Raw genomic sequence first — 12,965 nt, forward strand, 5'->3', positions numbered from 1 at the left:
CTGATAGCGTTGATTGCCATCCAGTTGCAAATACTCCCTGCAATAACTCACTTTTATGTGTTTGGGGCTGGGGTTTTTCACGCAGTTTAATTTCCCCAAACAGTTTTTTCATCACTGTTCTATTGCTGTTATTTGCTGCTCTAAGCATTGACTCGTGCATTTATCCAGACTTTTTTTTGCCTGGAGAAAGAAATTTTTGGGGTTTACATGATGTCAGGTGTAAGTACAGGAGCATAAGAAGACTGGTAGCAGATTAGATTTGCTTGCTGCCGTGCTTTTTGTTCCCGTGTCTTTATCTGTGCCAGATGTATCCAAGCAAAAAGGAAATAAATGCTTAAGCCCAGTGTGAGTAAAACTTGCATGGGATGTTTCTGAGGGTCAAGACCAATGGAAACTGATACTTTTCTCATGTCTGAAGTTCACGTATTGTGAGTAGTTAGTTAAAGATGAATTTTGGGAAGTGAAGCACACGTTTTGTGTATAGCCTTTATGAAGAGCAATGGTAGTAATGTGTTGGCTACATGTGGTATAGCAAGCAAGTTGAGGGGTTTTAATTCCTTTGTCATTAAAGATGGGGGAGAATGAAAAAGGTCTAAGAATAAACTCTCAATAACTTCAACTTTGTGAAAGGCGCTGCTTCAATGTGGTTATATTCCATATACACTCCATCATCAGCCATGTAGTCTGCACTGCCAAACTAGAAATATCAACTACTCTCATACATAGAAATGATAACAGATTTTAGATGGTCATTAAGATGAGTTAGACCTAGCGGAAATAGTCCATCTATTATTGCTTATACAGATCATTTTCCTGTACAACTTCTGGCACACTAGTGTAGGCGTAACAGTATTTTTAAAGTTTATTTTGAGAAATTGCTTGGCTTCAGTTTGGTATGTTAAAGACAAGATTGAACCTTTGTGGGAAGGTAAATGGCCTGCATTTACTGAAGTGAAAGGGTTGGATGCAGCAAGGGAAATTAATCCCTGCAAAAGCACAGCAAAGTAATGACATCCTCTATTCATTAGGAGAAAAAGCTAGGTGAATTTGGGGGAAATCTGAACTGATGGCATCACTTTCTTTTATACTTAGTTGCAGCTTTAATTTTAAAGAAAAAAAATGTTGTAGACATATTTGGGAGTGCATTTCATGCAGCTGAAGTCTAAGAGCAATACTGAAAACAAAGATACCACTATTAGAACCACAACTGAAATATGGTCATACAATAAGTCCCTACCATTTGCCTCATGACCAAAATCCCAGGACAGCACAGACATTGAGACATTGTGACTTCTCCTCATCTTTGCAAGTTTGGGGGTAGCTAGCAAAATTCTCAATGAGGCCTACTGTGCCAGGGTGTTTTATATGTGTCGTGGTGCCCAGACGAAGGAATACAGCACTTGGGGCTGTGTCATTTAGTAATGGCATGTGCCCTGTGTCTGTTAGTGAAACAGGAAAATGAAACTCTGCTATGCCAGCAGAATGACAAAGTACTAGTGGGGCTTGCTGCTGTCTGCAAGGTATGAGTTCCCCCTGTTTATGTTTAGTGGTTTATTATAATGTGAGAGATTCTTATAGAACCTGCTCAAAGAACTGTTCACTGTAGTGCTTTACAGTAAGGGATGGAAGGGGATTGTGAGGTAAACTACAGATGAAAATACAACTCAATTTGTTTGCTATCTACTGAAAAGAAAACAGGAACTTACTTATCTACCTGTAGTCTTTAGTATTTTTCAGACAAATGAAGAAACTCATGTTTTTTTATCTCTGCCTCAATTAATTAATGTTTTATAGTCAAATGACCACACCAACTTCAGTAGGATTGCTTGTGTAAGTGCTGTTTATCATGACATACCAATGGCACTGAGTTTAGCTGACATTTAAGAAGTGATAAGCCAACAGACCATAAAAATGAAACTGATTTTACAGTAGAAAACTTCCTGTTGTTTATAAATGCAAAGAATTATCTCTATTGATTCACTCAACTTTTCGAACAGCCTAATTAGAACAGCTCTTGATAAGGAAACAGGGATTAATGACTGTTTATTCGAATGCAAATACAGTGAAAAATAACTAAACAACAGCTGTGAACTCAAGGTAAAAAGAAATTCAATTTGTGAGTTACAATTAACATTGCTCAAAAAGCTCCTTTGCAACTACAGAGCTGCTGAGCACAAAAGCGAAGGGAGGCCACAGGAGCTGCTGTTTTCTCCTGTTTATATGGTGTTATTAATGTTGATGGCATTTCTCCAGCAAATGTTTCACATAAATCATGTTTCATCACTGTGAAGGAGTGATGGCATAAAGGAATTTACAGATACCCTGTGATCTACCTAAAGCTAATTGCTTGCTTAGGTTTCATTAGTTTTCAACTGACAGGGAAAAAAAAGCTGATTAAAAACATAAATTTATGTTCTGATGCATGCTTCTCAGATGGGGGTTAAGATTTTCAAATCTCCCTCTCTTCTGCACTGTCTTGGGGTGACTTTATGATGCTTCTATCTCAAATCATCTGTTCCATTGGTGTTGAATATTGAGTTCTGCAGCTTTAAGACTGATTTCGGGAGTGGAGGGAGAGAGAAGACCTGCACTTACCCATTCCGTGTCTCTGTAATGTCCTTTTTCTATTCTAATTTCTTCTACCTCTTCCCATGTGTAGGGCTGTTTGACACATCTAACTCTATCATTTCCATATTTTGTGTTGCATCTGCTATATATCTGAAAATGCCCTTTTCCATCTTCCTTCCAAATCCATTCTATCCTCTGAGCTCTATGATTGCTGGACCTTTCTATACCCATTACCGTCCCATTTGGGACTGTCACAGTTGCTACTCTGATTTTTAACTCTTGTCTAATACAGTGTTTCTCTTTTGTCCTTACGTTTTGTTTCTTTGTTTTCAAGAAGGACAGATTTCTAATGATATTATTTGATAAATCAGGAAAAACCTACCTAGCCCATCCCTAGATTGACATTCCCGGTCTCAGGTACTGCAGGTAGGTTCCTGTGCTTTGGTTTCTCACAAGGGAGCCTCCCTGCCTGTGGCACACAGAGGTTGCAGAGGTACATCTGTGTGTTTCTGAGGGCTCTCACAGAACAACTTCAAGGCAGAGTGACAGCTAAGTGGCATCCACCAGAGCCTACATAAAACTGCGAGCCTGGGTAGCTCTTAAACTACCAGAAGTGAGCAGTTTGCTTTTCTTTGGCACCTGTTCCTGCTGCACTAGAGCAGTCCTGTCTGGCAGGCCAGAATCCATTCACCACGGTGCACTGCTGTGAGCATGTGTTGTGGATCGCAGCGTTCCCAGCACTTCTGGCTGGCAGTGTCAGTATCAGGCCTGCTGGTCTCCTCACATGCTTTCAACTAGTTTATTGTAATTCTTCCTCACATCCTGTTGGGTGCCTGCTGGTTTTCTGCTGTTTGCAGCTGTTTTTTTCCATTCTTTCCAGTCCACCCAGTTTTGCAGTCCAGCTGTCCCTCCCAGCTGCCATGGGCTTCACCATCTCCCAGATTCCACCCTTTCTGCTGCTGCAGGGGCATCACCCACAGCCTCACTCTCTCTCTGCAGGAAATAACTATCATTCCTGCTGTACTGCACACCATGGCTATTGGAGGACATTAGTTAAATAACTGAATTGTCTTGAGACTGAGCACTATGTTGTAAGGATTACAGCATGATCGTATTTTTTTCTGAACAATCTACTTTATGTAATGGGAAACTCCATCCAGAGCTGGATCCTTTGAAAAAGTTATGTCAAAGTTTTAAGTACATAATATTACCCTAGTCTGGTGCAGCACTATGCAGGAACTTCACACTTGAGTGAAACAATCCCTAAAAATGGCAAATTTGGCCCAGGAGTATTGTGTCTGGATGGCAATCTCTCTTGAGAAATCAGTTTCCTTTTCTGCTTATTACAAACTCTCTTGGATTCTGAGATTCACATTCCTGTTTCTGGAAGAAAATCCATGACCCCAGGTAATTAATTTGCCTTAACAATCAACAGGAAAATGGAACTGCCATTTATCTTTCTGTTTGACTTTGTGTACAGACTCAGGCAATTATATCTCCATCTTTTGGTTAATTTTATCTGCTACAGACTCAGTTAAATTTGCTTGCAGATTTCAGTTATTTCCTGAAAATCTGCAGGGTATGAGCAATTGCTGTTTATGTATTAATCACTGAAATGTTTTATCCTGACTTCCTAAGGAAATAAAGCTCACACGAGCAATCCATATGTTTGTATGAATACTTATCTGTTTTTTTCACTCTGTCCTGTCTCTATAGAATTGACTAATTTCAGCCTAACTGAAAATAGAAAAATTGTTCTTTTAGAGATTGTCTACTTATTAGATGCTTGCCTGCTGCTAAGAGTTTTGGATTTTTTTTTTTCAATTTCACTGAGGAGAAGATTGCAATATGAACCTTCCATGTATTAGACTCAAGAAAATCTACTCAAAAGCAATCTCAGTACCCAAACCATAAAAAAAGTCTTCTGCTGATGGACGTAACTTGTGCACAAGGAACCAATATAAGCAGTTTTGCTGCTCACAGAACATCCAGGTTTGTTTGCTTGATTTTCTTGCCATCTTGAATATTGGACCCTGTGGCAGTAAGTTGGAAAGTTATTATCTTAATAATTACTTCAGCATTTAAAGCAAAATTTGACATTTCAAATACCTTTAACTATTTATCTTTAATGGAAGACATTTTCTGCCTTTCTCTTCTCAGATTTATACATGTATTTTTTAACATGAGGCCAGGAAATGCTTGTGCTTGGAATCAGCTCCTATCTACTAGTTTCCACCAAGAAATGCTATAAATTTCTGGTATGCCATGAGTGGCACAGAAGAATGTGGGATATGACACCATCTATGCCCCGTGCTGCTCGGAAGATGTGTCCTCTGACAATTGAGGTCTAGAGATGGAGCAGGTAAAAAAATAAAAGATCTGAACAGTCTTGTGGTCAGAGCACACATCTAGGAGATGACAATGCAGTAGTATTACTCTCCAGTCAAATTCATGCTCTTGTCACCTTCTTTGTCCCTGGAGCAAATTCACAGAAGTTGCAAGTGGCAGCAGGGGAAGGAAGTAACTGAGAAATTTGCCAAAATAATGACATTATGACTGACTGAAGTAGCACAGCTGACCCAGGAGAGGAAGCAGACTTTGAGTGTAGGCATGAGACTTCACTGCCTCTCGGCTTACACTGTCAGATACATGAGGATAACCCAGGAATCATCTCTTTCATGGTTTCTAGAGCTGTGCAGAGACTGAGGCAGTCAAGAAACTGGAGTTCAGACTCAGAGGAGCTGCAGGACAGAACAGTCCTTGTGACATAAGGCAAATACCCTAACTTCTTACCAGGGAGAGAAGACATACTGCAATTTAGCATAAGAATGAGTCTACCTCTTTGGTTTGATAATGTAAGGCAAAACTTGGGGCAAAAAAATGAGAACAACCTTTTCTTCCTTGAAGTTCCCTGAAATTTTATTACCATATGTATTCAAGGTAGTAATAACATTGTGGCTGAGATACTCTCAAAGATACAGCCAAGTGGTCTTTCTAGGGAAGCTAATTTAGATGATAATTACTTTATAAAGAAGTATACAATTGATGAAAATACAGACAACTTGGAGAGCACAGAAGTTCCTCTCCACCTGTCCTATTGACTTCTGTTGTCTGATTTTTTTTAACTTTCACATGATCTAAATGGACCTGATTCATATATCCGTGGTCAAATTTGCATTAGAATTAGAAGTAAAGCTTAGCTTACAAATTAACTAATCCTATTCCTTACTGGCTTGCATCAGCATACTTTAAGGTTGTTATGGTTTATTATTTTTGTTCTGAAATGCAAATTCATGGTCTCATATGTGGTGACCCCTGTCATGTTAGTTCCTACAGAAATAAAGAATAAAAGGTGATGACAGGCTAAGTTAATACCTAGTTTGCTTTTCATCTCATGCACTGAGGGAGTAACATTACCATATTTTTAGATGAGTTCTAAAGGTTTGCAATCAGCACGTACTGTAATGATGTAACAGATTGCCTCATTTTTGCATATATGCAAAAATCCTTAATGTAAGCATGCACAAGGTTATTTGAACATGCATTGTGAAAGCAGAAGAGGCAGTAAGTGCCACTGCAGTCCATTTTAGAAGGATTGCTCTTGTTTCAAGTTTTGAAACATTTCCATTATTCTGATGTATTTCTTTCCAAAAGAGATATCTAAGTCTTAAGCCTTCAGTACTTTTTTAGTGCACATGGAGAGTTTGCCTCTTTTCATGCATGTTGTTGCCGAACTGTCTGGTCATTTATATTTGCACATGTTATATCTATTAAATTTGTTCGTGTCCCAGAAGTTATAAGAAATCAGGGCTTTACCAGAAAAGAGAGCTACTTTTCAGGAGGCCACAAGTTGATTTTACAGAAAGTCTAACCTAATGTGGCAATGGAACATATTTTTTAAAGGGAAAAACTCCTTATTGATAATTATCTGTCAATAATTTATAAAGAAAGTACTAAAATCGCTGCAATTTTTTATATCAATTCAATTTGAAAACAAAGAGTTAGTAGTTTTTTTTCTGTTAATAACAACCCTATATTCCACTTAGTTACAACCTCGGGTCTTCTTGGCTTTTCTATGTGTTTCTGCCCTTAAAGATTAATGCAAAACTCTTGGGAATGCAGTTGACTGGGAATTCTTCAATGAAACATTTTTTTTAGCTGGAAAATACTCAGTAGACACTAACATGCTTGCAAGAACCTAAGTGCTTCAACAGGGCTTTTACTGAAATGCAATACTCTAGAGAACGAGAGGCATAATAGGTAATAGCCTTGTGGTCGTGAAACTCTTGGGAGTTAAGCAAGAAACTCACAAGTGTCTTCTGTCTGATTTAGGTGTTAGGCCTGAGATTTTTTTCCTCTTGATCTGCCTTGTGTGAGAGATACCACTATGAAGCTAGTCCAGTGTTCTGTCTGGTTGTGATTCTGAGCACTCAGCTTCACAGCGTTGCTGCAGAGAATTTGAGCAAAATATACAAACACAGAATGTCATAACCATCACTAGAAAAACCACTGTAGGGTTGATTTCCTGGTATCCTGAGCATATTTCTGGGACAGGAAGAAAGGGCAGACCTGCAGACAGAATCCGAGCCTTTCACATCCCAGGTAAATTCCTCCTATTGCCAGGCTATTAGCTGTGCATTCATTAAATTGCTAGTGTTTAGCGACATTTAATTAAGACAAGGAACATTTAAGAAACCTTAAGAAGTGTTATGGGATAAAAAAGCCCCATTTCCTAGTCTAACTTGATATTGAATATCTTTTATTGATAGGAAACTGGTTTAATTAAAAAAAATATAAATCTTAAAAACTCATTTCAGTTTGACTGTGATTATATTTAAATTCTGATACAATTAACATTAAGAATTACTTTTGTTATCAGTGAAATCTGGCTCTCCATGATTGACAATTTTATCTACACAGAAAGGCAGAATCTTTTTTGAAAAAATTGACAATGTGCAAAGAACTTCATATATCTTTCAAGACAGTGTTTTACAAATTTTTGAGAAAAATCCAGTGGCTCCTAGATTATGTGCCTAAGGTATAATTTTAAAACTATCAGGTCACACAATGTTGTAATTCAATAACAACTGCTTATAACATAGTAAGAGAAAAAATGCTTGATGAAGATAGAAATAGGTCTTAATTTTTTTTTTTATTGTGTATGTCCTTTCTTTGCTGCAACTATGTCTGGGCTGTTTTTCCATTTTGAGGCTAAATGCAAATTCAGATTATAAATAATTCCTTCTAAAGAATACTTACTGGAAAAAGAAAAGCCTAAAACAGTATGTCTTAGCAGTTATTTTCTTTTGTAAACAGGATCAACACAAACAGTGCTCCCAGACGAGGATGATTAATAGTTCAAAACACTATAGATCTGCATTATGTAATGCATCTCATATCCTTGGAATGAGGATTGTAATTTTTCATTGTTGTCTAGAGCTAAAATTACAACAGGTAATTTGCAAGAATAGATTGTAGTGTTTTATAATTGCTTTTTAAAATTCATATGGTCTTATATTTGAATAAATATTAGATATCAGGACAATGCATTAATTTTCTGTGTAGTGACATGCAATGGCTGGATAATCAATTATACCTTTTTTTTTTTTTTCCTAAAATGACCTCTATCATATTTCTCCTATGGTGTGGTACCCTTTAAGTAGTACCAGAATACAAGCACACTCCTCCCACCAAGAAGTACTCATTTTCTACTTTTATTTCCTTATCTCTACTCAGCCATGTGACTGGCAGGGTTCACAGATAACCCTTCAAGTTAGAGCACATTCTGACTGCTTCTGGTCTCTTGTCAATATGACTTTACAGGGGGCTGTTTTCTCATGGGCCCTCCCTGGCACCTCTCCTTGCCGCTGCTGTGTGCCCCTCGTTCAAATGATGGCTTTGGCTTATACCAGATATATGGTTTGTTGTAGGCTGTAGAGTTCATTAAAAGCTGCATGATAATTCATACTCGGAGAATCTCTCTCTGAACCTGTCTCTACTCAATTACAGAATTGCAAAAAGAATTATGTGAGGGATGCCAGATAGAAAAACCTGATTTACGGCAGTTTGTTTGGGGTTTTGTTGTTGTTGTGGGAATGCACTAAGAATCCAACACTTTGTGTGTTGACACGGTCAAATGTGCTGTAAGTGTCTGAATGGGAAATTCCATTAAATCACTGACTTGTGGTTCTGGAATTACTCAGTGACCTCAACTGTTGGAGCACAGCTGTAGCCTGCCTTCTTTATTTTCTGATGCTGGCTCATAATGTATCTTGCTAGCTTGGACAACAGAGGCATGTCCCTTGTGGTCCACTTTGTTGAACTTGACTGAGGAATGTCTGCCCCTGGAAAGAAAAATATTTGGTTTCCAACAGAGAGCTAGAAGTTTCTGTGCCAAATGGGACAGTGTTTGGAGCAAGCTAGAACAGAATGGAAAGATTAAATTATCGTGCTAGGACTGAAAGTTATTGTATAGATACCTAAAACTGAAATACAGGTATTTGTTTACTGTCAATTTTCTCCCTTTTCTATTTTCAGCCAGTGTTAACTGCATCAAACTAATGTATAGTCATTCCTTGTTATTTTCTTTCAAAAATACAGGCACATTTTCTTAAATAGGCAGCAAGCAATATGGTCACATCAAACTGTTTAAAAGAAAACAAGCGCAGCTCACATCAGTCTTCGAAGACTTTACAGGGTCCTGCAAAAATTCATAGTAGCCAGAACTAAATGCCTTTATATTTTTGTTACATACAATTAAAATACAGTCTGGAGGTATTTTGTGTCTGCTGCCTGTCTCGAAGATGTGAGAACTTATTCATTATTAAGAATAAATATATATTATGCTTTTTAATTCAGAACCAGCATATATGAATGAAGGACAGCTATTGTCATCTGATGGTGAGTTCAGCTTTAATCAGTCACTCAGAATTGAATTTTAATCACCCCCTTCAAAACACACATCCACTCTATACATGTGTATATATATGTCTGTGTGAATGCACATGTACATATATATATATGTGCTGTTTTGGCAATGGTACTCAGCCCTTGTTCATGATACTATTTTTCATTATCTGTCCCTGCATAATTCATTTCAGTTGCCACAATATAGACATATAGATTCAGAAACTGAGAGAGATAGGAAAAGAAAAGAATGTATATTTTCAGTAAAGACATCTGTGTGGTTTTATATAAACTTTATACAACTGAGTTGAAAAAGAGCAAAGAGAACATCATAAAGGTAAGGTATAAGAATTTAATGGAAAGTTTTAACTTTGTTGTATTTTATTAATTTATCTTAGAGATTACATGAGAAAGTAATAGTCACTTTATATCATCTTGTTATATCTGTTAGTTTTAAAGTCATTTCTGTAGAATCCTGATAACCTACTCATCTCTGGTGAATTCTGAGGGATTTTCTGTAGAGATTCTTCTTTAGTCTGTTCACAGGAAGGCTGAAGGCATGAATACAGACACGTGCCTTATTCAGTTAATTACTAGTAGCTATCATTTGCTGCCTTACTGCAGCAGTGACAAAATAGTAACAGAGAGCAGAACTCCCTTCTCAGGTGACATACACACACCAGCTGCCCCTTTAACCCACTGCTCTCCTCCTTCCTCATAAAGCCTTTTTTTCCCATCTTTAAATATAACATGTTTTTCCCTTAGGAATAATAGTCTGATTACGATATCACATCTCAAATGCCCAGTGAATTATGGAGAATTATGTTATTATAATATAAATAAAATACTTCACCTTGATAAAAGACACACAGAAGCTTGCCTTTCATGTAAGTTAGTATTTGTGCAACTTGAAGAAATGTCTTTGCATCATATGCAGAGGTGCCATATGATGCAAGGAGTTACCGTGGACACAACAACATTCAATGGCAAAATCAGGCTTCGTAATAGCTTTATCTTAATCACCTTCATTTTTTCCGTATGCTCCAAGTATTTTACAGCATGTAGTGAACATGAAACATAAGATCTGTGGATTGAAGTATGATAAGCTCCACTTGCACAACTTTTCAATCACTACCATCCTGTTTTAGTAATAAAACACTTTTGTTCCTATCATTATATAGAAAAAAAGTAAAGTAAGACAGAAAGCATGTATGTACTTTTTCTACATATATTCATAAGAGAGTGTGAGGCAAATCTCTCCCAGTGGAGACTTTACTACTTAAGACTCACCATAAAAAATGGTAGACCATAAAAGGTCTATCACTGGTGCCACACTGTGTTTTTTTGAAAGAAAATTATGGTAGAAAATGGTTAGTTTGAAAGGGGATCCATGGTGGCACAGAACCTGTTACTAGGTGAGCATGGCCAATGCTCTGTTGCTTTCAGACTGCTATCAAAGGATGCTTCCTTCACTGAATATAAATTTCATCATATGAAAGAACTTGCATTTCATTCTTTGTATTATAAAATTTTCTTGAAAAAAATGTACAAGATACAGTGCTGTTCATAAAGAACATAAACTTTACTAACAATTCAGATTATTATTTTCATAAAATTGTATCACTCAAGTTTAGTGACCAGCTAACAGAACTAACAAAACATTCTTAAACCTTCATGCTGTCAGGTTTAAAAAAAGAATGAGAAACAATGGTGAGAAAGTGTCAAAGTTTAAGAGTAGGACATGTAGCTGGTAAATATATAGGTTATATATAAGACTGACAATAGCATGAAAAACACCAACACAACTGTAAACAATCAGATACACATTTAAATTAGTATCAAGTCAAACATCAAATTTAAACTAGGATCAAGTCAAACATAAATCCCATTTTTGTTGTTCCATCACCTAAATTTTTATTTTATTATTTGGACAGTGGGAAAGGTTTCTTTTTTCCTGTGTAGCTAAGTAAAGTACATTCTTAACACCTTATACATACTGGTTTGAAAAAAATCCTTCTCAACTCCAGCTGCAGCTTAATCATCTCATGGCTTCAGGGAAGGAAGGCACCAATGTGGACTGAAAATGGGCAGATATAGAAAGGGAAATTTTTAGGAGGTGATTTCTATGACATCAGGTGGTAGAATAAAAGTTTTACTGAGGAGTGCTTACTGGAAAATTAAAGAATTATCTGACCTGAAAAAATAAAGACAGAGAACAGAAGAACTGTCAATAAGAGAAATAGAAGAATGGAGGAGCTTACAGTGAGGATCCTTAAGCTGCTGTAAGATTTGTCTACAGAATTCAGGATACATAAAATGAAAGGAAATTGTTGATGATAACATTGGGGAAAGAATAAAAATACATTTATAGGTATGAAAGAGAAGAGGGGAAACATGGCACAGAGTAACAAAAGTAGACATGAAAGAAGACTGAAAGTACTGAAAAGTCATGGTCACTCATGAAAGGCCAGCATAAAGCCAGTAAATATGTTGGAAACAGTAGTGGCTGGTCAAAAATAGTTTGGACGGTCATCTAGACTGCTCAGAATTTTAATGAAGAGAAAATTAAACTGAATGTTTGGTTGGTTGGTTTCTTGCCAAGAAATGCAATGACTAGCTTTAACATGTTTTTTCAGTTTTTTTATGAATTGACTGCTCTCTTCCTTCATCATTAAAAAATTAAAATGTGTTATTCTACTGTTGAAATTCTACTATCACTTCCCTTTACCTCTAGTCATCTCAAAATGTGTTGCCAGTGAAGCTTTTCCCTCTCAAGGAAATGTTCTGTGCTTATCTTGGGTTGCTAATAGTCAAACCTAATATCTGGCATTAGATTTTGACACGAGTGTGGACTCATTAGTTTATATAATAAAAATAAAAAAATTGGTTGTCCTGTAGTTAGTTACTATTTAGGAAATGGATATTATAGGCAATAGAGGATGTTTTTTGAAAACCGAGTTGAACATTCTGCAATGAAAACGTCCATCCTAAGTTGCAGAAACTGGAAAGTCTATTCTTGGTGCTCAGTGCAAGGCTGTGGCCAGCACTAATCACTGTAGCACCAGTACAAAGAAGGTGTTGTTATGATAAGACACAGATGAAGTTCTTTTTGCTTATCTCCCAGATTCTGTAACTCCTTATAAATCCAAGATGTCCCCAGAAATGTCCCCAAAAGGTCTATTACTATTTTAATCAGTTTTGTGTCTAAAATACTGCTGCATGTAAAATTTGTTCTGCTTCTGTTTTTAATGTCTTACTGGGTTGAATTAAGTATTTTTTTTAATAATTAGGAAGCATGAATACTAGTCTAGGTATTCAGCTCCTGAGAAAGCTGAAAATGAATTCTAACTTGGAAAACAGATTGACTTATTTTTCATTCATTAAAAAAAAAAAAAAAAAGAAAGAAAAAGGAAAAGGAAAACACAGGCTAAAAAGATTACCTGGGGCAGGTCTCACTTGCAAAAATAACAGCAATATAAACATGTATTACA

Source organism: Cinclus cinclus, chromosome 4, assembly GCF_963662255.1.
Source record: "Cinclus cinclus chromosome 4, bCinCin1.1, whole genome shotgun sequence".
Classification (NCBI taxonomy): Eukaryota; Metazoa; Chordata; class Aves; order Passeriformes; family Cinclidae; genus Cinclus; species Cinclus cinclus.